The sequence below is a fragment of the Rhinopithecus roxellana genome, chromosome 20 (genome assembly GCF_007565055.1).
Source record: "Rhinopithecus roxellana isolate Shanxi Qingling chromosome 20, ASM756505v1, whole genome shotgun sequence".
NCBI lineage: Eukaryota > Metazoa > Chordata > Mammalia > Primates > Cercopithecidae > Rhinopithecus > Rhinopithecus roxellana.
In genome coordinates, this window is record NC_044568.1 from 78,254,089 (window position 1) to 78,279,355 (window position 25,267).

The following is a 25,267-nucleotide window of genomic DNA, read 5'->3' on the forward strand; positions in this document are numbered from 1 at the left end:
CTCCCACCTCAGCCTCCCAAGTAGCTGGGACTACAGGTGCACACCACCACACCCAGATAATTAAAAAAATTTTTTTTGTAGAAACACGGTCTCACTTTGTTGCTCAGACTGGTCTCTAACTCCTGGCCTCAAGCAATCCTCCCACCTTGGCCTCCGAAAGTGCTGGGATTACAGGCATGAACCACTATGCCCGGCCCTTATTTTTATTTTTATTTTTTAGAGACAGGATCTCACTCTGTCACCCTGGCTGGAGTGCAGTGGCACAATCATAGCTCACTGCAGCCTCAAACTCCTGGACTCAAGCAATCCTCCCACCTTAGTCTCCTAAGTAGCTGGGATTACAGACAAGCACCACCATGCCCTGAATTCTATTTTTACAGAGCATGGAGAAAATCGATTTCAATGGCTACCTACTAGTGGCTCCCACGAGGTGAATTCATGTTGCTGGATTCCCATCGCCTCGACTCTAAAATGGGAATGGTACCAGTCCTTGCTCATATTAAGTGCTTAGCACAGTACCTGGTAGGCAGGGAACCTATGATAAATGGATATTCAGTGTTAGTAAATCTCCGTAGCCACCGTTGAGGTTCTAGAATATATTTGCGGAGGAGAAATATGAATGGGTCTGAGTTTCCTGGCAGCCAAATAGAAAAGATCTGAATACACTAAGATTTGGGACCATCACTGAGATGTAATCACTCTTGGATTCTGTCTGGGGAAACCCAAGCATCTGCAATTCTGCCCTTCTCTCAGAATTCAGTCCAGCTTTCTTCGTGTTCAACGTGAATGTGGAGTTGGTGCTATGCTGCCAGGAATTGTCAGCCACACTTCCTGCGTCCCAGAGTCCAGAGTGAGATGACCAGCCAGCCCCAGGGCTGCTTGGCCAAGATACCTTGAGGACTGAATTTTCATTTCTCAGCCTCACTTGGCCTTTATAACTCCGAGACACTGCGTTCACTATTCATAATTTTAGCTCAGTTCACTTGGAAAAACCCAAACACAAAGCAGAGAACTTGAGAAAGGCCCCACTCTGCATTTGGTGGGTCCAGGCTTAGCCACTTCTACCCAAAGGGTGGTGTCAAGCCCCCTCCGTGTGTTCTGCCATAGCCAGGAGACTTTCATCCAACTGTAGCCAGGGGACTTCCACTCATGGGAGTCACCAAACACCCTTCTTTTATTTTTTATTTTTGTAGAGACAGAATCTCACTCTGTTATCCAGGCTGGAGTGCAGTGGCACAATCACAGCTTACTGCAGCCTCGACCTCCTGGGCTCGAGCGATCCTCCTGCCTCAGCCTCCTGAGTAGCTGGGACTATACAGGTGCATGCCACCAAGACCAGCTAATTAAAAAAAATTTTTTTTTTTTTTAGAAACAGGGTCTTGCTATGCTGCCCAGGCTAGTCTCAAACTCCTGGGCTCAAGTGATCCTCCCACCTTGGCCTCCCAAAATGAAGGGGTGGCCTGCCCCTCCACACCTGTGGGCGTTTCTCGTTAGGTGGAACGAGAGATTGAGAAAAGAAATGAGACACAGAGACAAAGTATAGGGAAAGAAAAAGTGGGCCCAGGGGACCGGCACTCAGCATACAGAGGACCCACTCAGGCACCAGTCTCTGAGTTCCCTTAGTATTTATTGATAATTATCCTTACCATCTTAAAGACAAGGGAGTGGCAGGATAATAGGATCATTGTAGGGAGAAAATCAGCACTAAGACATATGAACAAAGATCCCTGTGACATGAATAAGTTTAAAGAAAAATGCTGTGCCTCGATAAGCATATGCAAACATCTCCATAAACCTTTTAGCAGCATTGCGCCAGCAAGTCCCACCTTTTGCCCTAAGGCAGTTTTCTCCTATCTCAGTAAACAGAGCACACAATCGGGTTTTACACCGAGATGTCCCATTTCCCAGGGACGGGCATGAGACAAACGCTTTTCTCTCACTTGAGATTAAGAGAATGGTGATGACTTTTAACCAGCAAGCTGCCTTCAGGCACTTGTTTAACAAAGTACACCCTGCACAGCCCAAAATCCTTTAAACCTTGAGTCACCACAGCACATGTCTCTTGCAAGGACAAGGTTGGGGGTAGGGTCACAGATTAACAGCATCTCAAATACAGAACAAAATGGAGTCTCTTATGTCTGCTTCCTTCTATATAGACACAGCAACAGGCTGATCTCTCTTTTCCCCACGCCAAAATGCTGAGACTCTAGGCATGAGCTACTGTGCACAGCTGTAATGCCCCTCTGAAGCACATGGGGCCTGGCTTCTTGTCCTTATTTTCCAGATAAGTGACTGAATCTCAGAGAAGAAAAGGGACTGGCCAAGGCCACCCAGGAGGGTGAGACCACCTCTCCTCTTTCCTCTTGTGCCCTTTCCTACAATCCCTTCTCCAGACCACATGCGAAGTGAGCTTGTTGTCTAGCAGTAACTGGATCCCGTAGATGCCTGCTCAAAACCTTCTAGAGGCTTCCCTGCCCACACAGTCGAATCTCAGTTCCACATGGCCTGGCCCTGGCGACTTCTTCCCCACTCTCAGCCCCTGCCACTCTCTCTTCCTCGCCCAGGCCACACTGCCCACCGTCCTTTGGGGCTGTTCTTGGAATGCACCCAACTTGGCTTGGGGACTATGCCCTCGCCATCCCCCTTGCCTGGTATGCCCTCCACACACCTTGGGGACTATGCCCTCACCATCCCCCTTGCTTGGCATGCCCTCTAAGTGCCCTGGCGTGCTCGTCACCTGGCCAGCTCTTCCATGTCCTTCAGGTGGCAGCTCAGAGGTCACTTTCTGGAGGAGCTGTGGTCGGTGCCACACTAGGATCTTATCACACTCACTCTCTGGCAAACACCTGGGACTCTGCCTGGGGGCTGTCTCTGTCTTCCACAGGCCTCAAGACTCAGCAGTCGAGGCCAAAGGTCTGGAGTGGTGAAGCCCCCAGATGCTGCACCCAACCAATGGCTTTCAGGAGCTGACGTAGCCCCATTCATCCAATGTTTGGATGAACGGAGGCAAGATGGCGCACTTCCGGGTTCTTCAACCCCCCCCCCCCCCCCCAACTTTTCCCGCGCGCGCGAAAATCCAGCCGGCGACCCGGGAAGGTGCAGACCAACTAGGCATGCGCCAGGTGACGTCAATCTGAAGAGACCAAGATTTACCTGGTCGCACCTGTGGAACGCCCCCTGACACGCCCGTGCCCCGCCTATTGCCCTCCCACTCCTAGAAAAGCCGCTCCGGAGGCACGCCACACGCGGCCTTCCTCAGTCCTCCACTCCTGTCGGGATGTCAGGACTGTGGGAACTCCGTCCGAGAGCTGTACGGGTGACTCTGGGGGCCCCTTTTGTCGGGGGGCCAACAGACCTCTCCCTACCCACCTTCTTCCCTTGAAGCTAGGTGACCAAAATAAACTTGCAGTTTTGCTCCTACCCTTGCCTAGTCGCTGGTTCTTTTGTACCCGCTCTGGTGGTCTTAGAAAAACAAAACATCCAACACATCACTCCATCCAGTTCCTTCCCATCTTCATCTGGAAGTATGCAGATGACTTGCTTGTTGACTGTGTGTTTCCCCAACTCGAACGTGAGCTTCTTGAAAACAGGTTCATGATCACCCTCTTCCCCCAGTCCATGTCCCCAGCCCCAGGACAGCTGCTGACCCATAGCAGGTCCCCATAGCAGGTCCTCTGTACATAATTGATGAATGAGTGAATGAGTGGGTGAATGAATGAATGAGTGGGTGAAGGAATGAGTCAATGAACCCCAATCCAGCGTTTCTTCTCCACTCCTCCTAAGCTCCCACTGGAGCTAGAAAACAAAAATCTACCTTCTACCATCTCCTGGCTCAGCCCCATCCCCAAGGAGAGGCTCATATCCTGGCTCCACCTTGAATCCCCTGAGAGTTTTTTTTTTTTAATTTTTGTTTTTGTTTTTACAAGATCCACACCCAGCCTCAACCCTGAACTCTGAATGAATTCGTCTGGCAGGGGGACCCAGGCAGCAGCATTCTTAAAAACCTGCCCAGGAGATGCTAATGTGCAGCCAGGGTGGAGAAGCACTGGTTTAGAAGTTGGGAGGTAAGGGAGGACCCAGATACAATCCAAGGTTCTAGGGTGGCCAACTCTGCTAGTTTCCCCAGAACAAGGGGGTTCTCAGGAGGCAGGCTCTGCAGTGCTAAAACTGGCATAGTTCAAGCAAACCAGGATGAGTGGGTCACTCTACCTGTTCCCCATGCCACCTGGATAGCAGATCCAACCAGCCACACCCCTGCCCTGGTGACTTCTAGAGGTTCAAGTCCCTTGAGATCCCCGCTGCCTTGAGGAGAGGACCATGAATCTTGCTCTAGACCTGGAACATCAGAGGAGGGGAAAGGGCCACAGATGGACAGCGTGGGGGTGAGATTGGAACCAGGGCTCAGGCAATTGATGCTGCTGAAGATCAGGCCATCACTCCTCCTTTCCTCACCCCCACTCCATTCCAGGCAGGTGTGATTCTAACAGAGGGAGCCGGGCATTCCATGTGGCTTGTGGGCAGTGCCTATTCATTGTGAGAGTCTTTTGGGATCAGGCTGGATTTGTTTCTGCTTCATTATCCCCTACCCAGGCCTGGCACATATTAGGTGCTCAGTAAACAGAGGCACAATACTAAAGGCATGCAAAAAATTGATCACCATGTCAGCTGGGAACAACCAAGCTTTTTCACCCACTTTCCTCGCTGCACACACTCAGTGCCCGCTGTAGTGTCAGACACAATGGAGATGCCCAATGCCTGTTTGTTGACTGAACAAAAGAAAACATTGACAGCTTTTCCAAACAGGCTTCTGTCTCACTCCAGCCTCTTGCCCATTACTCTGTTGGGGATTTGAGGATCTTTTCCTCACACCCCTTGGTCTCAGTATTCATCCAACCACATGAATAAAATTAAACTTTTATCTGTTCTGTTATGTAGGGCAAAACTACCAGCTGACTGTAATATCTTCTTACATCAGATGAGGATTTTTGGCTGGCTTATGGTCCTATCAGCTAAAGATCACCTTTCTTGGCCTCCCCTGCAGTGAGTCATGTAAAGTAAAGCTAATAAAGTAAGTTGTGCCACTTTGGGGTTATACTTTTCCCTCCGATAGAATGCAGTTGTGATGGTAGGAGTTGGAGCAGCCATGTTGAATCATGAGGTGGGAGCCATGAATAAAGATGCGGAAACCATGAAAGAGAGGGAGGTTGAAACCCTACACTACAGAGCCTCCTTATCCGTTCTGAATGGCGGATACTTGGACTGTTACCCAAGAAGGAAATACACTTGTCTCTCATTTGCCTTTGTCACAGCAGCCATACCTACGTCTTACCTTATTTTCAATCACGGAAAAAATGGAAAGATGGATATTTGTCCACTGTGATGCTGTGTTTGAGACCATTTGGCTTAAGACATTGGCTCCACAACTCATGCATGGGGAAGCCCCTTAAACAGATAAAGCACTCATCCAGGGTACAGAGGAGCAGAAACTAGGCATGAAGAGAGGCTCTCAGGACTGCCAGGTGGGAAAAGGGTGCTATGGCTTGGATCTTTGTTCCCTACAAACCTCATGTTGAAATTTGATCCCCCATGTTGGAGGTGGGGACAAAGGGGAGGTGTTTAGGGCATGGGGCATGGGGATGGATCTCTCCCTCCCATGGGGTGAGTTCTTGTTCTATTAGTTCCCAAGAGAGCTGGTTGTTAAAAAGAGCCTGGCACCTGCCCCCACTCTTGCTTCTTTTCTGTCCATGTGATTTCTGCACACACGGGGCTCCTCTGCACCTCCCACCACAAGTGAAAGCAGCCTGAGGCCCTCACTGGATGCCCAGTCTTGAACTTCCAGCCAGCAGAATCACAAGCCAAATAAACCTCTTTTTTTTTGTAAATTACCCAGCCTCAGCTATTCCTTTACAGCACCATGAAGTGGACCGAGACAAAGGGACTTCAGTATTAAGATACTAAGCATAAAAAATGGCAGTTTCCATAGGTGCCCCAATCTAAGAGTTACATGGGCAGACATCCCAAAACACAAGTGCTACTTTGCACTGTGCTGCTTCTCCCAGTGCCCAGAGACGTTAAGCAACTTGACCAAGGTCCCACTGGTAAGTGGCAGAGCTAGGACTTAAGTCCGGCTGTGATATGATTTGGATCTGTGTCCCATCCAAATCTCATGTTGAATTGTAATCCCCAATGTTGGACGTGGGGCTTGGTGGGAGGTGATTGGATCGGGGGGCAGTTTCTAATGAATGGGTGCTCATGAACAGCATCCCCTGGGTGCTGTTCTTCTGATAGTGAGTGAGTGAGTGAGTGAGTGAGTTATTGTGAGATCTGGCTGTTTAAAAGTGTGTGGCACCTCCCCACTTCGGAGCAACAGGAACTCTCATTCATTGTTGGTGGGGATGCAATAATGGTGAAGTCACTCTGGAAGACAGCTTGGCAGTTTCTAACAAAATAAACACACTCCTACCATACAACCCAGAAATCAGGCCCGTTGGCATTTACCCAAATGAGCTAAAAACTCATGTCCACACAAAAGCCTACACATGGGTGTTTATAGCAGCTTTATGCATGATTGCCAGAACTTGGAAGCAGCCAAGATGTCCTTCAGCAGGGGAATAGATAAAAACTGAGTACATCCAGACAATGGAATATTATTCAGTGCTAAAAAGAAATGAGCTATCAAGCCGTGAAAACACATGGAGGAAACTTACGTGCCTGTTAGTAAGTGAAAGAAGCCAACCTGAAAAGGCTATACTCTCTGTGATTCCAACTCTATAACATTCTGGAAAAACTATGGAGACAGCAAAAAGATCAGTAGTTGCCAGGGGTTGAGGGGAGACAGGAATAAACAGGTGGAGCACAGGGGATTTTTAGAGCAGTGCAACCTCTGTATGGCACAGCAATGGTAGATTCATGTCATTACCCTTTGGCCCAGCCTCACAGAATGTACCTCGAGTACATTCATCCACCCTAATGTAAACCGTGGGCTTGGGGTGATGATGTGTCAATATGGATTCATCATCTGTAACAAATGTTCCACTCTGGAGAGGGATGTTGAGAATGGGACAAGCTGTGTATGTTTTGGGGGAGGGCGTACAAGGGAAGCCTCTATCTTCTGTTCAATTTTGCTGTGAACCTAAAACTACTCTAAAAAGTAAAATCTATTTTTTAAAAATCTGAGGGCTTGGGTTGAGGAGTGAGGACGTATAGGGCTGTCTCCAGGCCTTTAGGATGGTCCTGCCTTCTGCTCCCACAGCTCATGAGGGATATCCCACTGTTGTACAGGAGAACCAGGAGAGGCTTACAGCAGATTTGGAGTCAGGGAGCCTGGGCTCGTCTGCTTCTGAGAGGCCGCCTAGAGCGCTCAGTGGTTCAGGAGCAGTGGTCCCTGACTGGCATGAGGTTGGCATAAGCCTTCTCTGGGATATACTCAGAGCTTGGCATGTTGAAGTTGAAAATCATTCTTAGAATTTCTCAGCCGGGCGCGGTAACTCACACCTGTAATCCCAGCACTTTGGGAGGCTGAGGTGGGTGGATCCTAGCCCCGGTTTCTCAGCTGAGGCACTGCTGACATTTTGGGTTCCATAACTCTATGTTGTGAAATTCTGTCCTGTGCACTGTAGGATTCAGCATCACTGGTCTCTACCCACTAGATGCCAGACACACCTTCCCTCCCTGTTGTGACAGCCCAGAATGTCTCCAGATATGGCCAAATGCCCCATTGAGAACACTGCTCTCATCACCTTCTCTTTGTACTTTCCAGATAGGGAAAACTGAGGCCTGCAGGGGCCAGGGCTTACCCAGGGTTTCAAAGCACCTGAGAGCTGCCCAGGCAAGGTGGAGTTGGGGCTGCCCTGCCCATACTCTTTGGCACTCAAAAATCCAGCACATGTGACTCTGCACCTGTGGGCTCCATCCACCCAAGCCAGGGTGAGAAGGAGGCAGTGAATGCCCCAGGAGCAGCCCCCCACGGTGATGGTCAGGGTGGAGGATAAATGCCCCCTCTCCCTCGCCCCGAAGTGGGATTGAGCCTCAGTTGTTTATCACCTGTTCTAACTTCCTTCCCTTCCTGGACCCCTCCCCAAATAAACTATTCCCACCCACATCCTTATCTCAGGATCTGTTTCTAGGGAGCACAAGGATTGCATTGGATCTTGCCTGTACTTCCTGCCTTCAAGATTCTCTGCACTAGATTATGATCTGGAGTCTTTCTGAGCCTGGGAAACCAACAGACTGTCTATGTTTGTCTGGTGGCTGGAGGCCACTGGTAGGCACCGGTGCAGCCCTGTGGGTGGGGCCATCTGTCCAGCATTCATTCAGATTGGTCTGGTGTTCTTTCTAATGCTAATGTCCTGCTGAATTTCTTTCCTTCTTTCTTTTTTCTTTTCTTTTCACCAAAATGATTTTTATTTCCAGTGTTTAACTGGATATGCACACAGGCATGACACAGGTTTGGATTCATTAAGTCCCCAAGCAGAATTATATTCTTCTTGATAAAGAAGCCAGTTCCATCCAGGATCCACTATCTACACACCTATGTTACAACATTTATATCAAATCTGGTATCTGAAGAAAAGATACACATTTAATACGTTCATTTAAGTTACGTATTTTACAGAAAGATTAAAAATTCAAGTCACACAAAACTCAAAATCTGTATTAAAAGCTTGAATATAAAACTCAGATCCACCTGGAATGACTAAACAGTGGAAGTTCTGTATCCACCCGTGTTAAAACTGGTAAATGTAATGAAATTTGTTAACCGATAAAACGCATTCATTTATTCAATGTAAGTTATCTAATTTTAACAATATGGCACCCTAAAAACCAGATGTATTTTTATGATGAAGCACTTTTGTTTGTGATGAAACCAAAAGAACAAATTTGCTGCACACTAATGCCAGTGATTTTCTTCAGTGACTTGGGGTATATGCTATGTAGTAAGTTGCAATAAATGCTTTGCTCATTTGTATACAACTATCCGATATATTTTAAAATACATATATATATGTTCTTCTGGGTGTAGTAATCCACTGTAAAGCTATTTCACAGTGCAAAATGATGAAACCAGCCCCAATGAAGGCTGCATAATAACAATTCTGATACAAGAAAATATTGACAGTACCTGGAATGGGCAGCAGTAGCTTTTTACTTGCTAGAGTGGACTTACCCCCAGTTTAAAGACAGGGATGAAATTGTGATTTATTGCCTGGGGTTTCAGACAGTTTATGAGGTTGGGCATTCGCTGCAGAATTAGCATTTTTGCTCACGTTCTGGAAGCTTTCTCCGTTCACTTGGTCAGGTGACTGTGGTGGTATGGAAAGAAGGGGCCTGTTTGTTGAAGCTAAGGTGCTAAGGTACTGGAAGAATCGCCTGTGTCGCACTGAAAGGTCAAAGGTGTGTCAGTGGTGGCTGTTTCTTAGGTGCTTGGGTTCTCCCTCTGCGGAGCTCCACTTTCTCCTCTGCTAAGATCAGAAGTACTAGTGCGTAGGCGTTTCCCGGCCAGCCAGTCTGAGATGGAAAGGTCCTGGGCTGAGCATTTTGGTTTGAACCGGTTCACAGCTGAAAGCTCAGATTCTCTCTCCCGCTCTGCTCATGCACTTTCCAAAAATTCAAAACGCTGATTTCAGTAGCATCTCTGTGCCCTCCTAGAGTACGTCTGCGCCAGATGCTTTTCCTTTTAGCAGTCTCGGCATTCGCTTTGTGATTTCCCTACTCCAAACATGTCATGGCCAGGGGCTCTGGGTCCCAGTTTGAACCGATCTGCTATTTTCGTTTTCCATGTGGGTTCCTGTTTTCGGATTCGCCTCTGGTGGGGGTCAGTAAACTCTCTCTTGGCTTTCCTTTTTTTCATACCATCAAACACTTTAGTTAATGAAAGTGTTTCTTTCTCGTTCTTGGCATCTCCTAGACTTCCACTGTCTGACCTGAACCTAGCTGATTTTTCCTGGACAGAGTATCACATTCGATGAGTTTATAGGAACTGAAGAGCTGTCTCCAGCTATCTAAACTTGGTGTTAAACTTCCCTCTGTGCAACTTACTTCACTTCCTTCAGAATTTCTCCGGCTGCTCTTAGTCACTTTCTGCAGTTTTCCTCAGAAAAGCCTCTCTGAAGTCAAAGCTGTGGGGAAAACGGGAAACTCGCTCTCACTGTCGGTTTCCACAGGCCACCCTTCGCTGATGAATTTGCTTCTCTCAGCGTCTGCCTGGTCCCTGTTGCTCTCTGCCACAGACTGCATCTCAGGGCTCCGTCGACTGGAGTCCAGGCTAGTCAAGTATGTAGCAGACGATGTGGTCGAAAAATCTGAGGTAATGGTGCTGACGTTGGCCAAAAACTCACTATGTTTTGTTTCTATGCCCTGCTGAATATCTTTTTTTCTTTTTTTTCTTTTTTTTTGAGACGGAGTCTCGCTTAGTCGCCCAGGCTGGAGGGCAGTGGCGTGATCTCGGCTCACTGCAAGCTCTGCCTCCCAGGTTCACACCATTCTCCTGCCTCAGCCTCCTGAGCAGCTGGGATTACAGGCGCCAGCCACCATGCCTGGCTAATATTTTGTATTTTTAGTAGAGACGGGGTTTCACCATGTTCTCGATCACCTGACCTCGTGATCCACCCGCCTCGGCCTCCCAAAGTGTTGCGATTACAGGCGTGAGCCACCGCGCCCAACCTGAATTTCTTATAACAGTTTTATTGAGGTGTAATTCCCATACCATACAACTCATCCATTAGCGAGACTCCGTCTCAAAAAAAAAAAAAAAAAAAGAGTGTACAATTCAATGGCTTTTTTCTTTCTTTCTTTCTTTCTTTCTTTCTTTCTTTCTTTCTTTGGAGACAGAGTCTCACTCTATCACCCAGGCTGGAGTGCAGTGGTGCAATCTCGGCTCACTACAACCTCTGCCTCCTGAGTTCGAGCAATTCTCCCACCTTGCCTCTGAGTAACTGGACCACCATGTCTGCTAACTTTTGGAATTTGTTTGTAGTGATGAGGTCTCCCTTTGTTGTCCAGACTGGTCTTGAACTCTTGGACTCAAGTGATCATTTCACCTCAGCCTCCCAAAGTGCTGGGATTACAGATGTGAGCCACTGTGGCCAGCCATTGGCTTTTAGTATATAAACGAAGTTGTCCATGCTTCACCACAGTCAATTTTAGAGCATCTTTCTTTTTTCTTTTTCTTTTTAGAGAGAGAGGGTCTCACTTTGTTGCCCAGGCTACAGTGCAGTGGTGTGATCACAGCTCACTGCAGCCTCCAACTCCTGGGCTCCTGCCTCAGCCTCCTGAGTAGCTGGGACTGCAGGAGTGCACCACCATGCCCAGCTACTTTTACATTTGTAGAGATGGGGGTCTCACTATGTTGCCCAGGCTGATCTCCAACTCCTGGTCTCAAGTGATCCTCCTGCCTCGGCCTCCCAAAGCACTGGGATTAGAGGTGTGAGTCACCATGCCCAGCTCCATTTGTACCTTTTGAGAAACTGGCAGTCTATTTTCCAAAGTTTCACTCTGTCAAAAAAAAAAAAAAAAAAAAAAACATTTTTAAACAATAGCATAACATACATAAAGTGCAAAATCATACATGTACAACTTAATGCCTTTTCACAAACTGAACACTCCCGGAGATCCAGCATCCAGACCAAGAAATAGGATGTTTGCAACCCTCAGAAGCCCCTGTGGGGGTCAGTCCCTTCCAGCCACTCCCCCGCCAGAGGAGCCATTGTCCTGCCTCCTGATAGCACAGTTTCCATTTCCTTCCTGGATTTTAAATATTCTCCAGGTCAGGCACAGTGCCTCACACCTGTAATCCCAGCACGTTGGGAGGCCAAAGTGGGAAGATTGCTCCAGCCCATGAGTTTGAAACCAGCCTGGGCAATAGAGTGAGACCTCGTCTCTATTAAAAAATTGAAAAATTAGCTGGCTTTGGTGGTGCATGTCTATAGTCCCAGCTACTTGGGAGGCTGAGAAGGGAGGCTCACTTGAGCCCAGGAGTTCGAGGCTAAGTGAGCTATGATTATGCCACTACACTAACAGCCTAGGTGACTAAGTGAGATGCTGTCTCTAAAAATAAATAACATAATAAATATATAAATATAATAAATAAAAATATAATAAATGAGTAAATGAGTATTCTCCATTCCTGGTGAGGAGTGGAGCCTGGCAGGAGGGCCAGGCTGACGAATGTCAGAAGAGAAAGCTTACTCTCAGATCCTAGAAGGAGGGAGGCACCCCAGCAAAGCGTAGGGGCTGGGGCCTCTGGGGCTTCAGCCTGTGGGGCTTCCTCCTCACAGCCCCTTGTGCCTTCCCACCTGCTGGGAGTTTTAGGGGGTTTCCGGAGGTTGCAGAACCAGGAAAACATTTTCTAGAGTCCTTAACTTTGGTGTGACCACAGGCAGCCTGAAACCGAAAGCCAGGCCTTGGGACTGGGCGGCCACTTCCCTTGGCTGGGATTCAGGCACAGGCCAGACACACAAGAGGCTTTCAGAGTCATCCTGCCGGCCATGTGACCCAACAGGCAGGGTCATGCATGTCTTTGTCTGACATCAGAACTCACCTGGAGAGCCCCTGTGTCTTAGGTGTGTCCTGAGACCTAAGCTGGAAATTCAGAGCACATTGCCCAGAAGAAGTGAGATCTTTTCAGAATGTTTTTTATTTGGAAACAGGGTCTTGCTCTGTCACCCAGGCTAGAGTGTAGTGGCGCAATCTTGGCTCACTGCAGGCTTGACCTCCTGGGCTCAAGCAATCCTTCCACTTCTCAGTCCCACGAGTAGCTGGGACTACGGGTGTGCACCACCACATGCGGCTAATTTTTGTATTTTTTGTAGAGATGGGGTTTTGCTGAGTTTCCCAGGGTGGTCTCAAACTCCTGGGCTCAAGTGATCTGCCCACCTCAGCCTCCTAAATTGCTGGGATTATAGGCATGAGCCATCGCACCCGGCCTTGGAATTTTTTTTTTTTTTTTTTTTTTTTTTTTTTTTTTGAGATGGAGTCTTGCTCTGCCGCCCAGGCTGGAGTGCAGTAGCCGGATCTCAGCTCGCTGCAAGCTCCGCCTCCCGGGTTTACGCCATTCTCCTGCCTTAGCCTCCCGAGTAGCTGGGACTACAGGTGCCCGCCTCGTCGCCCGGCTATTTTTTTTTTTTTTTTTTTTTGTATTTTTTAGTAGAGACGGGGTTTCACCATGTTAGCCAGGATGGTCTTGATCTCCTGACCTCGTGATCCGCCCGTCTCGGCCTCCCAAGTACAGTCATGACAAGACTCTTGCTGATGCCACGAGAAGCCCGCAGGAAGCAGGGTGTGCTGGCTAGCTTCTGTTGCCTCCAGAGTGGTTCCTCTCCCTTCTCTTCCCTTCCACACCTGCCGCTTGCACAGGTGCTGACCATAAGAGCCCCAATCAACAGGCAGCTGCAGCGCCCACCACCCACAGGCTCCCATTGGCCAATGAGGGCCCAGACAGGAGATTGGAAGGGAGGAGAATGAGCACGCTGTTTTTATACCTCTGGCTCTGTCCATCAAAGATAAACAGAGCCCACCACTAGTTAATGCACTGAAGAAGATTTCATTCTGTAAAACCATTGCAACAGGGAAGTGGGACCAGCATGAACCAAACCCAATTTCCCCAAAATAAAATGCGAAGACTGGTTATTTTTTTGAAACAGGGTCTCTCTGTCGTCCATGTTGAAGTGTAGTGGCACGATCATAGCTCACTGCAGCCTCGACCTCTCAGTCTCAAGTGATCCTCAGCTACCAGAATAGCTGGGACTACAGACGCACACCTCCATGTCTACTAATTTTTAGAATTTTTTTTGTAGAGATGAGATCTCTCTGTGTTGCCCAGGCTGGTCTTGAACTCCTGGACTCAAGCCATCCTCTCACCTTGGCCTCCCAAAGTGCTGGGGCTACAGGTGTGAGCCACCACCCCTGGGCGTCCCTGCCTGCATCTTCACGTGGCCTTCTCCTCTCTCTCCTGTGTCTCAAATCTCCCTCTACTTTCCTTATAGGGACACGAGTCATTGGATTCTGACCCGTGTCAAACCTAAATCAAGGATGACCTCATCTTGGGATCCTTAATGAAATCTGCAAAGATCCTATTTCGAATTAAGTTTGCTCATATATGGAGAGTTAGGACTTGAACATATCTTTTTTTTTTTTTTTTGGTAGAAATGAGGGCTCTTTATGTTGCCCAGGTGGGTCTTGAACTCCTGGGCTCAAGCCACCCTCCCACCTCCGCCTTTCAAAGTTCTGGAATTACAGGCGTGAGCCACTGTACCTGGCCACGGACATATCTTTTTTAGGGACACAATTTAACTCACTGCATTCTAGCTGCCTCCCTTTTTTCCCATCATTCTGCTTTCTATATAGGGCAACAGAAGCCTGAGTAGGTACGCAAGACTGGTCGGGCCTCTACGAATGAGTCTCCAGACAACTGACTAAAAAGTTTAGGGATTCTCTAAAAAGAGAAGCGAGAAGACAGAAGGGAAGAAGGCATCAAAGAAATAAAGCCAGAAATTTTCCTGGAACGGAAGAATAAAGAGCAGTAGATGAATGGTGGTTCTTTCAATATCTTGTTCCAATGAGTGGATGGGAAGCCACCCTGATGATAACGCGTTTGGCAGTCACGTGGGATGGAAGATTGAAAGTGGTTCTTAGCCTTTCCACAAGTAGCCTCTTAGTAAGTATAAATTCATAAACCATCAGGAGAAGTGAGGCAATGTCGACGAGTAAAGCAGGCATGTGCAAGGCAATAAGGAGGAGTGGAAATTGTGTCCAACAATGGAAACAATCCGTGATGCAAAAGGATATTCCCTTTGCACGAGTCTGCTCAGCCTACCGTATTAAAATACCATGGACTGGGTGGCTTCGGCAATAAAAATGTTATTTTCTGGCTGGGCGCAGTGACTTGTGCCTGTAATCCAGCACTTTGGAAGGCTGAAGCAGGAGGATAACTTGAGGCCAGGAGTTCAAGACTAGCCTGGGCAACATAGCACAACCTCCATTTCTATTTTATTTTTTTTGAGACAGAGTCTTACTCTATTGCCCAGGCTGGAGTGCAGTAGTGCGATCTCACCTCACTGCAACTCCCACCTTCTGGGTTCAAGAGATTCTCCTGCCTCAGCCTCCCAAGTAGCTGACACTACAGGCACCTGCCACCAAGCCCGGCTATTTTTTGTATTTTTAGTAGAGACAGGGTTTCACCATGTGGCCAGGATGGACTCTGTCTCTTGACCTCATGATCTGCCCACCTTGGCCTCCCAAAATGCTGGGATTACAGGCATGAGCCACCGTGCCTGGCCCCAATGACCTCATTTTAACCCGATGTCCTCATTGAAGAGTTGGTCTCCAAATACAGTCACATTCTGAGGTGCTAGGTTTTAGGACTTCGTATGAATAGGGATGGGGGACTCAATTCAGCCCCTAACACCCTCTGTGAAGACATTTCCCTTCACATTAAGAATAATTCATGTTGAGCCTGGGCAACATAGCAAGACCCCATCTCTACAAAAAATATTTTAAAAATTAGCTGGGTGTGGTGGTACACACCTGTAGTCCCAGCTACTCAGGAAGCAGCAGGACCGTTTGAGCCCAGGAGTTCGAGACTGCAGTGAGCTATAATCATGCCGCTGCACTCCAGCCTAGATTATGGAGTGAGACCCTGTCCCTAATAAATAAATAAATAAAAATACTTCTTTTTGCATGCCAACCACACTTGTCTACTCCCCCACCCCACCACTGACACACACACACACACACACACAGAATGGCAGTTTGTAGGCTCCTAGCAACACGTTCCTTGACTGAAGAATGGTGGGCAATGGATGAGGCTGGTTCCCGGATGGGTGGAATCTGGCTTTGCAAGAGTTTGGGGAATCTCTGTCCCCCGCACAGTTCAAATTTGGAGAAGCAGATTAATGTATTTACTTGGAAAAGAGAACTTACCCCTGTGGTTTCTCCATCTTGGGAGGAAGTTCCATGAATAAACAACCAACTTGCTTTTGAAAGACCTTCTACCCAAATACTTTGAATACTTAGAATGACCCCCTACATGATGCCTGAGTTGGGGACAGAATTTCCAGAGCTGGGTCGGCTTAAGGCAGCCGCTCACCCCACTTGCCTTTCTTGGGTCTTCCTTGGGGTCTGAAGATGATCATGGTGCACATTGTTACCCTCTCTGGAAGGGGCAGCTCCCTATAATTCATTGAGGGTCTGCTGAATGCAGAATCTTTTGGTGGTAGGAGAGAGGGGGAAAGAGAAGGCATGTGAGTTTGTGGTAGGCTGGAAGGTGAACCCTGGCTTAGACCTTGAATTCTTTTTTTTTTTTTTTTTTTTTTTTTTTGAGATGGAGTCTCGCTCTGTTGCCCAGGCTGGAGCGCAGTGGCACGATCTCGGCTCACTGCAAGTTCCACCTCCCGGGTTCACGGCATTCTCCTGCCTCAGCCTCCCGAGTAGCTGGGACTACAGGCACCCGCCGCCACCATGCCCGGCTAATTTTTTTGTAATTTTTAGTAGAGACGGGGTTTCATTGTGTTAGCCAGGATGGTCTCGATCTCTTGACCTCGTGATCCGCCCGCCTCGGCCTCCCAACGTGCTGGGATTACAGGCGTGAGCCACCACGCCCGGCCAGCCCTTGAATTCTAACAATGGTTTTTGCCATTTTGTACTGTGAAATCATGAACAAGTGACTTTGCCACTCTGAGTCTCAGTTTTCCTGTCTGCAAAATGAGGATGTGCCTGCCCACATTGTGGGATGTACCTTACCCATACTGCAGAATTGCTGGGCAATTCAAGTGTGAAATCCTACATGAATATGCTTGCAAAAGTCACAAAGGCCTGAGAAGCAGAGTATTGTCATTGTTATTGGGTGTAACCAGAAATTGGAGAATGATTCAAAATTCACATGTGAGATGAATGCCGTTGGATATAAAGTGGAATGTTAGAAATGGAATCTCTGAAGGATGTGGGGAAGTAGAACAGAAAGGCAGGAAATGTGGCTTGATTTCCTGCTGGCTGCTGTGAGTTGCACAAATTGCTCTAGTCTGTGTGCTTTGGGTTCCTCATAATAAAATGGAGATCAAAACATCTAACTTGCCAGGTCATTTCCAGATAATAATAGTAATAAATTGGCCAGGTGTAGTGGCTTGCGCCTATAATCCCAGCATTTTGGGATTGAACTTGAGCCCAGGGGCTTGAGACCAGACCAGACAACATAGTAAGACCTCATCTGTACCAAAAATGCAAAAATTATTCAGGCATGGTGGCATGTGCCTGTAGTCCCAGCTACTTGGGAGGCTGAGGTGGGAGGATCACTTAAGCCCAGGAGGTGGAGGCTGCAGTAAGGGGAGATCACACTACTGTATTCCAGCCTGGGCGACAGAGTGAGACTCTGCCTCAAAAAAAAAGTAATAAATACTAATGTGTAGTGGACACTTACTGTGTGCTAAGCACTGGTGTTTCATAGACCATGTCTCCTTTAGGTGCCACAGAAACCGTAAGAAATGGGAGTTTATTTCTACTTCCATTTCACAGATACAGGCTCACAGAAGTCAACTAACTTGCCCAAGGTCACGCAGTTTTTGAGGGGCTCCCCAATATGTGCTATTTGATCTGCGAAAACTCTTTGCAAGATGTCAAGTTTCCAGTGAAGCTTCAACGTTGTCAGCAACTGCAAATGCTGGGGACAAGGAGAATACAGAACTGGTGAGCAGTGGGTGGATTAATCTGAGAAGCCTTCCTGGAAGAAGCGGATGTAAAGTCAGGTTGTGAAGTGGATTAGGATTATTGAGTTCCTGGAGGAGGTCTGGAACGGTGACTGACATGTGTAAGTCAAGGGCATACAGATGGGATTTAAAGATATGGGGCTGGATGGATTGTCTAAGGAGCGAATGTGGCTAGAAAAGAGGAGGAGGCTGGGTGTGGTGGCTCACACCTGTAATCTCAGCATCCTTCAATACCCAGCCCAAATATTACTTAGTGGAACGTTTCACTCACCTTCCTGCAGAACTGGTTATTGTGTCCTTTGCCCTATAATACCTTGGCAGGAGATTTTTTATCTTCAAGGATCATTAGTGCCAGAGAAAGTCAGGTAAAAGCAAATCTAGTCAGAACGGGACTAAAATTTCATAGTAAATATTGAGGGGAAAACGGATTTAATTATTTGATTGAGACTCTACCTTAAAAATGAAACTAAATGAAACTAAAATTTGTAGACACTATTCTGTCTTTAGCTAATGAAATTATAATTACAATACTGTACTAATTTTTAGAATGAACAGAGTATGAAGCCAGGACTGATGTATATTTTTTCTTTTAGGCATAATTTTCTGATAAAAAATTTGTTGGAACACATGATATGACATCGTTTTCTGCAAGTTTCACGCCAAGATCACACAGAAAGGAAGTCATTTTTACAAAAACGTTTGAAAGTACTACTAGTTTATCAACGGGTCTTTCTTTGTCTTTTCATAATGAAATTATCTGTTTTGAGCACCTGTCCAGTCTTCTTGTCAATTTCCTCTTTCTCAGTTGTTTCTTAGCCTAGCTCTACCACATGCTCATTTGTTGATATCTTTGTGGGTGCTTTGAATAGCTCTCCAGCGTCATTTACATTGACTTCAGGAAATTCTGTAACTTGGCAAGGATGGCAGTTTCACTTTGCAAATGATCACATACACTCAGAGACAGACGGACTGAAAGAGGGTGTTGATATGAGGGAAAGGTAATAGTTAAAAATAGGTGTATATCTTTGTATATGTGCATATCTATTCAAGAGAAGATTTATCTTGAATGTGCTTCTGATAAGACTTCAAAGGAAAGAAAAAAATGCACTCTGACCTGGAAACTTTGATCTTAGCTTACTAAATGCAGTTTGCCTGCATTAAGTATTTAGTCTGTCTTTTAAAACTTCAGAGCAGGCCAGGCGCAGTGGCTCACGCCTGTAATCCCAGGACTTTGGAAGGCCAAGGAAGGAGGATCACTGAGATGTTAGGATTACCGGTGTGAGACACCATACCTGGCCCAGATTTACCTTTAACTAATAAGACTGTAAGCTGCATAAGACCAGCAATTTTCTTTCTTTTTTGTTCATGGTTGTTTTCCCTGTTTCTGTTAGTGTCCCCCTGGGGTTGATTCATTTATTCAATAAATGAATGAGTTTGTTAGATGGCTACTACATGCCAGGCCCAGTCTAACACATGATGAACATCATTTCCCAGATGAGGAAACTAAGACATAGCGCTCTAAGAGGGCATGTTCAAGCTTATATGTAATAAAGCAGGGATTCAAATCCACTTATACTAACCACATGGCCAGTTGTGGTGGCTGACACCTGTAATCGCAGCACTTTGGGAGGTCGGGGTGGGTGGATCACATGAGGCCAGGAGTTTGAGACCAGCCTGGCCGACATGGTGAAACCCTGTCTCTACTAAAAATACAAAAATTAGCCAAGTGTGATGGTGCATGCCTGTAATCCCAGCTACTCAGGAGGCTGAGGCAGGAGAATCGCTTGAACCTGGAGGCGGAGGTTGTAGTGAGCTGAGATCATGCCACTGCACTCCAGCCTGGGTGACAGATCAAGACTCTGTCTCAGAAAAAAAAAAGAATAATGATAGAGGTGGCAGGCATGGTGGTGGTGATGACGGTGGTGGTGATGATGGAGGTGGTAATGATGGTGGTGGTGATTAGGGAGGTGGTGATGAAGGTGGTGGTGATGATGGTGGTGATGATGGTGGTGATGATGGTGGTGGTGATGATGAAGGTGGTGATGATGAAGGTGGTGATGATGGTGGTGATGATGGTGGTGGTGGTGATGGAGGTGGTGATGATGGTGGTGGTGATGATGAAGGTGGTGATGATGGTGGTGATGATGGTGGTGATGATGGTGGTGATGATGGAGGTGGTAATGATGGTGGTGGTGATTAGGGAGGTGGTGATGATGGTGGTGGTGATGATGAAGGTGGTGATGATGGTGGTGATGATGGTGGTGGTGGTGATGGAGGTGGTGATGATGGTGCTGATGATGGTGATGGTGATGATGAAGGTGGTGATGATGGTTTTGGTGATGATGGTAGTGATGATGATGATGGTGATGGTAATGACAGAGGTGGTGGTGATGATGGTGGTGATGACAGAGGTGGTGATGATGGAGGTGGTGATGAAGGTGGTGGTGATGACGGAGGTGGTGATGAAGGTGGTAGTGATGATGGAGGTGTGATGATGGTAGTGGTGATGATGATGGTGGTGATGACAGAGGTGGTGATGATGGAGGTGGTGATGATGGAGGTGGTGATGATGGAGGTGGTGATGATGGTGGTGGTGATGATGGAGGTAGTGAAGACGGTAGTGGTGATGATGATGGTGTTGGTGACAGAGGTGGTAATGGTGGTGGTGGTGATGGTAGTGGTGATGGTGGTGGTGATGATAGTGGTGGTGATGATGGTGGTGATGATGGTGGTGGTGATGGTAGTGGTGATGATCGTGGTGGTGATGACGGAGGTGGTGGTGATAGTGGTGGTGATGAGAGTGGTGGCGATGATGGTGGTGGTGATGACAGTGTTGGTGATGATGGTGGTGGTGATGATGGTGGTGATGACGGAGGTGGTGGTGATAGTGGTAGTGATGATAGTGGTGGTGATGATAGTGGTGGTGATGATGGTGGTGGTGATGACAGTGGTGGTGATGGTAGTGGTGATGATCATGGTGGTGATGACGGAGGTGGCGGTGATAGTGGTGGTGATGACAGTGGTGGTGATGGTGGTGGTGATGACGGAGTGGTAGAGGTGATGGAAGTAATGGTGACTATGGAAGTAGTGGTGGCAATGTGGGAGTGGCAGAGGGGAATATGGTGCTGGAAATAATGGGGTGGAGGAGGAGATGGTGAAGCCAACTCCAGCACCCAACTGGGCCTAGGTCTCCTGACTCCTACCTCTGGCCCACGTGAGCCACAGTGGGTCGTGCTGTCATCCTGTAGACGACACGCCAGTCTCCACCCACTCTCCCTACTGCTTTCAGTCATAAGCCAGGAGTGAACTCCACAAGCCTTGCTGGGAAACCCAAGAAGCAAAGGTAGCCGTCCACATCCCTGAGCAGCGGCCAAGGTGACTCAGGCTGAGATGCAACAGCCTGGTCTGTGGGCAGGCACACAGCAGCCACAGGGGCCAGCGTGGACACGCCCGTGGATCCAGGGAGCTGATCTCCTCTGCCTCTCAGGGGGAAGTAGCCACCCCAGCAGATGCTGTGTTCCCAGCCCTCTTCTCCTTTTTAAAATCTGCAGCCCAGCGTTCCTCCCAGGAATGCAGGTTCTGGCCCAGGTTCTGTAACTTACACCTTAGCCGCATCCATAGAGTAAGATGATTGATGCTTACCTTGAATTATTTTTGGTGATGATGAGACCATATACAGAAAGCATCTGACTCCCCAATATTCTCAATCAATAAATGATATCTGAATTTTTAAAATTATATCATCATTGATTTCTAGCTGGAGGAGCAGGAGGTAGAGAAGCCGATTACCCCTCACCCAACAGGTAGGTGACCTCAAGGACCACCTCAGCCCCAAGCCTTGAACTGGGGAAATAGAACCTGAGCATTTTACATGTGACCAGCTTCACTGCCCTTCTCAAAAGATCCCTCAGCACCCTCTCTTTCCTCTGCTTTCAGCCTCAGGCCCCAAGCTTCTCATCCCCAGGGCCCGTAGTGTCTTGAGAGTCAAGACCCAGGTCTTGATTGGTAACTAAACTGGTGTTTCCCAAAGTGTGGTTTCTGTGCCACCCTGCTGGCAGGCAGATAACTGAGGGAAAAGGGGTTCACCCATGGGTGTTAAATAACAACCAATCACTTAGTAAGAAAGTCCCCTCTCAATTCATCATCATCTTCATCATTATATTCGGTTACACCACACGAAACAGCAATTTTTATGAATCTAAAACAAACAAATATCAGCAGTTTTATATGACTCAATCTAATAGGATACTTTAGACATATAAAAAGTTATAAAGAATAACGGCCGGATACAGTGGCTCATGCCTGTAATCCCAGTACTTTGGAAGGCCGAGGCAGGCGGATCAGGAGTTTGAGACTAGCATGGCCAAAATGGTGAAACCTTGTATCTGCTAAAAATACAAAATTAGCTGGGCATGGTGGCACGTGCCTGTAATCCCAGCTACTCCAGAGGCTGAGGCAGGATAATCACTTGAACCCAGGAGGTGGAGGTTGCAGCGAGCCGAGATCATGCCACTGCACTCCAGCCTGGGCAAAAAGAGTGAAACTCTGTGGCAACAACAACAAAAAAGTTGTAAAGAATAATGGCTAGGCTTAGTGCGGTGGCTCTCACCTATAATGCCAGTGCTTTGGTAGGCCGAGGCAGGAGAATTGCTTGAAGCCAGGAATTCGAGATTAGCCTGGGCAACGTTGTGAGACCCTATTTCTACACAAAATTTAAAAATTAGCCAAGCGTGGTGGCACACTCCCAGCTACATGGGAAGAGGCTGAGGTGGGAAGATCACTTGAGCTCAGAAGGTTGAGGCTGCAATGAACCATGATTGCACCACTGCATTCCAGCCTGGACAACAGAGCGAGATCCTGAACCAGAAAGAAAAAAAAAAGAGGAACAGTATATTCTTTAAAATGACCAGTTTTTTTGTGGAAGAGCAGTCACAGAGAGCCCTGATGGCAAATAACTTATTATGATTCTGGAAGGAATTACTGGTTGGTAATCATAGGTGACCAATGCTACCACTGGTGTGGAGATTATACTAGCAGCTGAGCTCATGAGGAGAAGATTCTAGAATACCTATATCTGAATGCTGTACCTTTAGCAACCTGTGTTAAGGGTCTCTTCTTAGAAATGTAGCAGCCCCAGGTCATAGCTTATGGATTCACTTTTACATGTAACACTATACTATGATGAAACAGAAGGAGAGAAGATGATAAAAGATTCAACTATTAAACCTTTAAAACTCACTCAGTGTCCCAATGTGTAATTTATTTAAATAACTTTATTTTTAACAAACATTAACTTCCTACACTTTGATTAGGTTTATTAAGTTTAATTGGTTAAAGCCGTACGTACTCCAGAATGTTTATAAAAGACATTTGTATGTATTCTTATGGTGATTTTTATTTCTTTTTCTTTTTTTTTTTTTCTAGCACAGATAAAGCTGCTTCGTGTGTCATAATGCCCACATGTAAGAATTTTTCTGGCATATATACTGAAGAGTGGAAATCCTGAGTATTATCTAATGATTTTATAGGCATTACCAAATTACTACCCTAAGCAATTACACCATTCTACATGCTCTCCAGCAAAGCACAATTCCCGTTTTTCTACACCCTTAACATTTTTACTTATCTGTTGATCCAAGAGAGCTTTAGCTTGGTGCCACTCTATCTTTAATACCTTTCTAACACTTGCTAACTACCTTTTGTCGCAAAGGGAGATAGGTACCCAGGATCAGAAACTCGAGCAAACTGAAATCTAAAGTTTCATATTATCATTTTATATTCTGCCTGGGTTTTGTTGTTGTTGTTGTTGTTGTTGTTATAGTTGCCTACTATTCTTGCACAAGGGACGCTGTCTTTCCAATTGTGATAAACACAGGAAATTTCCTTTTAAAAGAAATTAACTCAGTAAGACAGAGTAAAACAAAATATTAGATACATAATAGTACAGATTGCATGTGATTTGGAGGAGAAAAAAAGATCATGCAGGGAGCTCTGAATAAGTAAAGATGGGAGAAGTAATACACCAGTGATTAATTGCAGGGGAATACTGTAGAGCTCAAGACCAGTGGGTTCTGCAACTAGGGAACACCTCCCTGGAAACTGTAGTATTTCAGAAGTGAAAAATCCTGGGGACCATGTAATCCAACCTATGTGTTTCATGGGTGACGACACTGTGGTCCAGAGAGAGGAAGTGTCTTGCCAGTAATGGCACAGTGAGTCAGTGGCCAAGTGGAGGCTGGCACCCAGGTTTTCTCGACCAAGCACATGACAAGTGGTCACTGGATTGACAGGAACAATCAAAGCAGACTTCTTAAGTGATTAGAACAACAGATCCTTATCCCTGGCTCTGTGCACCCATTGTTTGCTGTTTCGTCATCTTGTAATGCAGATCTCCTGCAACCTATCTTTTTCGTTTTCTTTTATCTGAAAATGTCTATTTCTGTCTGCATTCTTGAGGGATATTTGCACTGAATGTAGAACTCAGGATGAACATATTTTAAAATCTTTTCTCTTCTAAGATATTCTTCCGCAGTCTTCCAGCTACCACGGTTTCAAACGAGAAGTCGATGATCATTCAGGTGTTCTCCTATATGTACTGTGTTATTTTGAACTGGCTGCTTTCACGAGTTTCTTTTTAGCTTTGGTTTTCAACAGTTTGGCTATTATGTACCTAGGTGTGGTTTTCTTGCATTTATCCTACTTAGATTTGCTAAGCTTCTCAAATCTGTATTCCTTTAAAAAACAAAAAAAAAAAAGGGCTCTGGCTTTTTTTTTTTTTTTTTTTTTTGCTTAAAACAGCACTAATTTATTTTGTTAACATTACTGTATAAGTCTTTTTTTTTTTTTTTTTTTTTGAGACGGAGTCTCGCTGTGTTGCCCAGGCTGGAGTGCAGTGGCCGGATCTTGGCTCACTGCAAGCTCCGTCTCCTGGGTTCACGCCATTCTCCTGCCTCAGCCTCCCCAGTAGCTGGGACTACAGGCGCCCGCCACCTCGCCCGGCTAGTTTTTTTGTATTTTTTAGTAGAGACGGGGTTTCACTGTGTTAGTCAGGATGGTCTCGATCTCCTGACCTCGTGATCCGCCCGTCTCAGCCTCCCAAAGTGCTGGGATTACAGGCTTGAGCCACCGCGCCTGGCCTGTATAAGTCTTATGTGGGCCTCAATGGGCTAAAATCAAGGTGATTTGATTCTCTTCTGAAGATTGCAGGAGAGAAGCTATTTCCATGGTTTTTCAAGCTTCTAGAAGCTACCCACATACCTTGGCTTGTGACTTCCTTCTTTCATCTCCAAAGCCAGTAACATTGTATCTCTTTGACTAGTCTTCCATAGTCACATCTTTTGTCCCCATTTTCTACTTTTTAAAATTTCAATAGTTTTGGGGGGAACACGTGGTTTTTAATTATATGGAAACTTCCTTAGTGGTGACTTCTGAGATTTTGGTGCACCCACCACCTAAGCAGTGTACACTGTACCCAGTGTGTAATCTTTTATCCCTCACCCACCCAACCCTTCCCCCTAGACCCCAAAGTCCATTATATCATTCTTATGCCTTTGCATCCTCATAGTTTAGCT

At 46.7% G+C, this 25,267-nt stretch overlaps 1 pseudogene; it reads right to left on the reverse strand.

Annotated features, from left to right (window-relative positions):
• Positions 1-8,757: 8,757 nt before the first annotated feature.
• Positions 8,758-20,937, reverse strand: LOC104667727 (annotated as a pseudogene).
• Between the last annotated feature and the right edge of the window lie 4,330 nt (positions 20,938-25,267).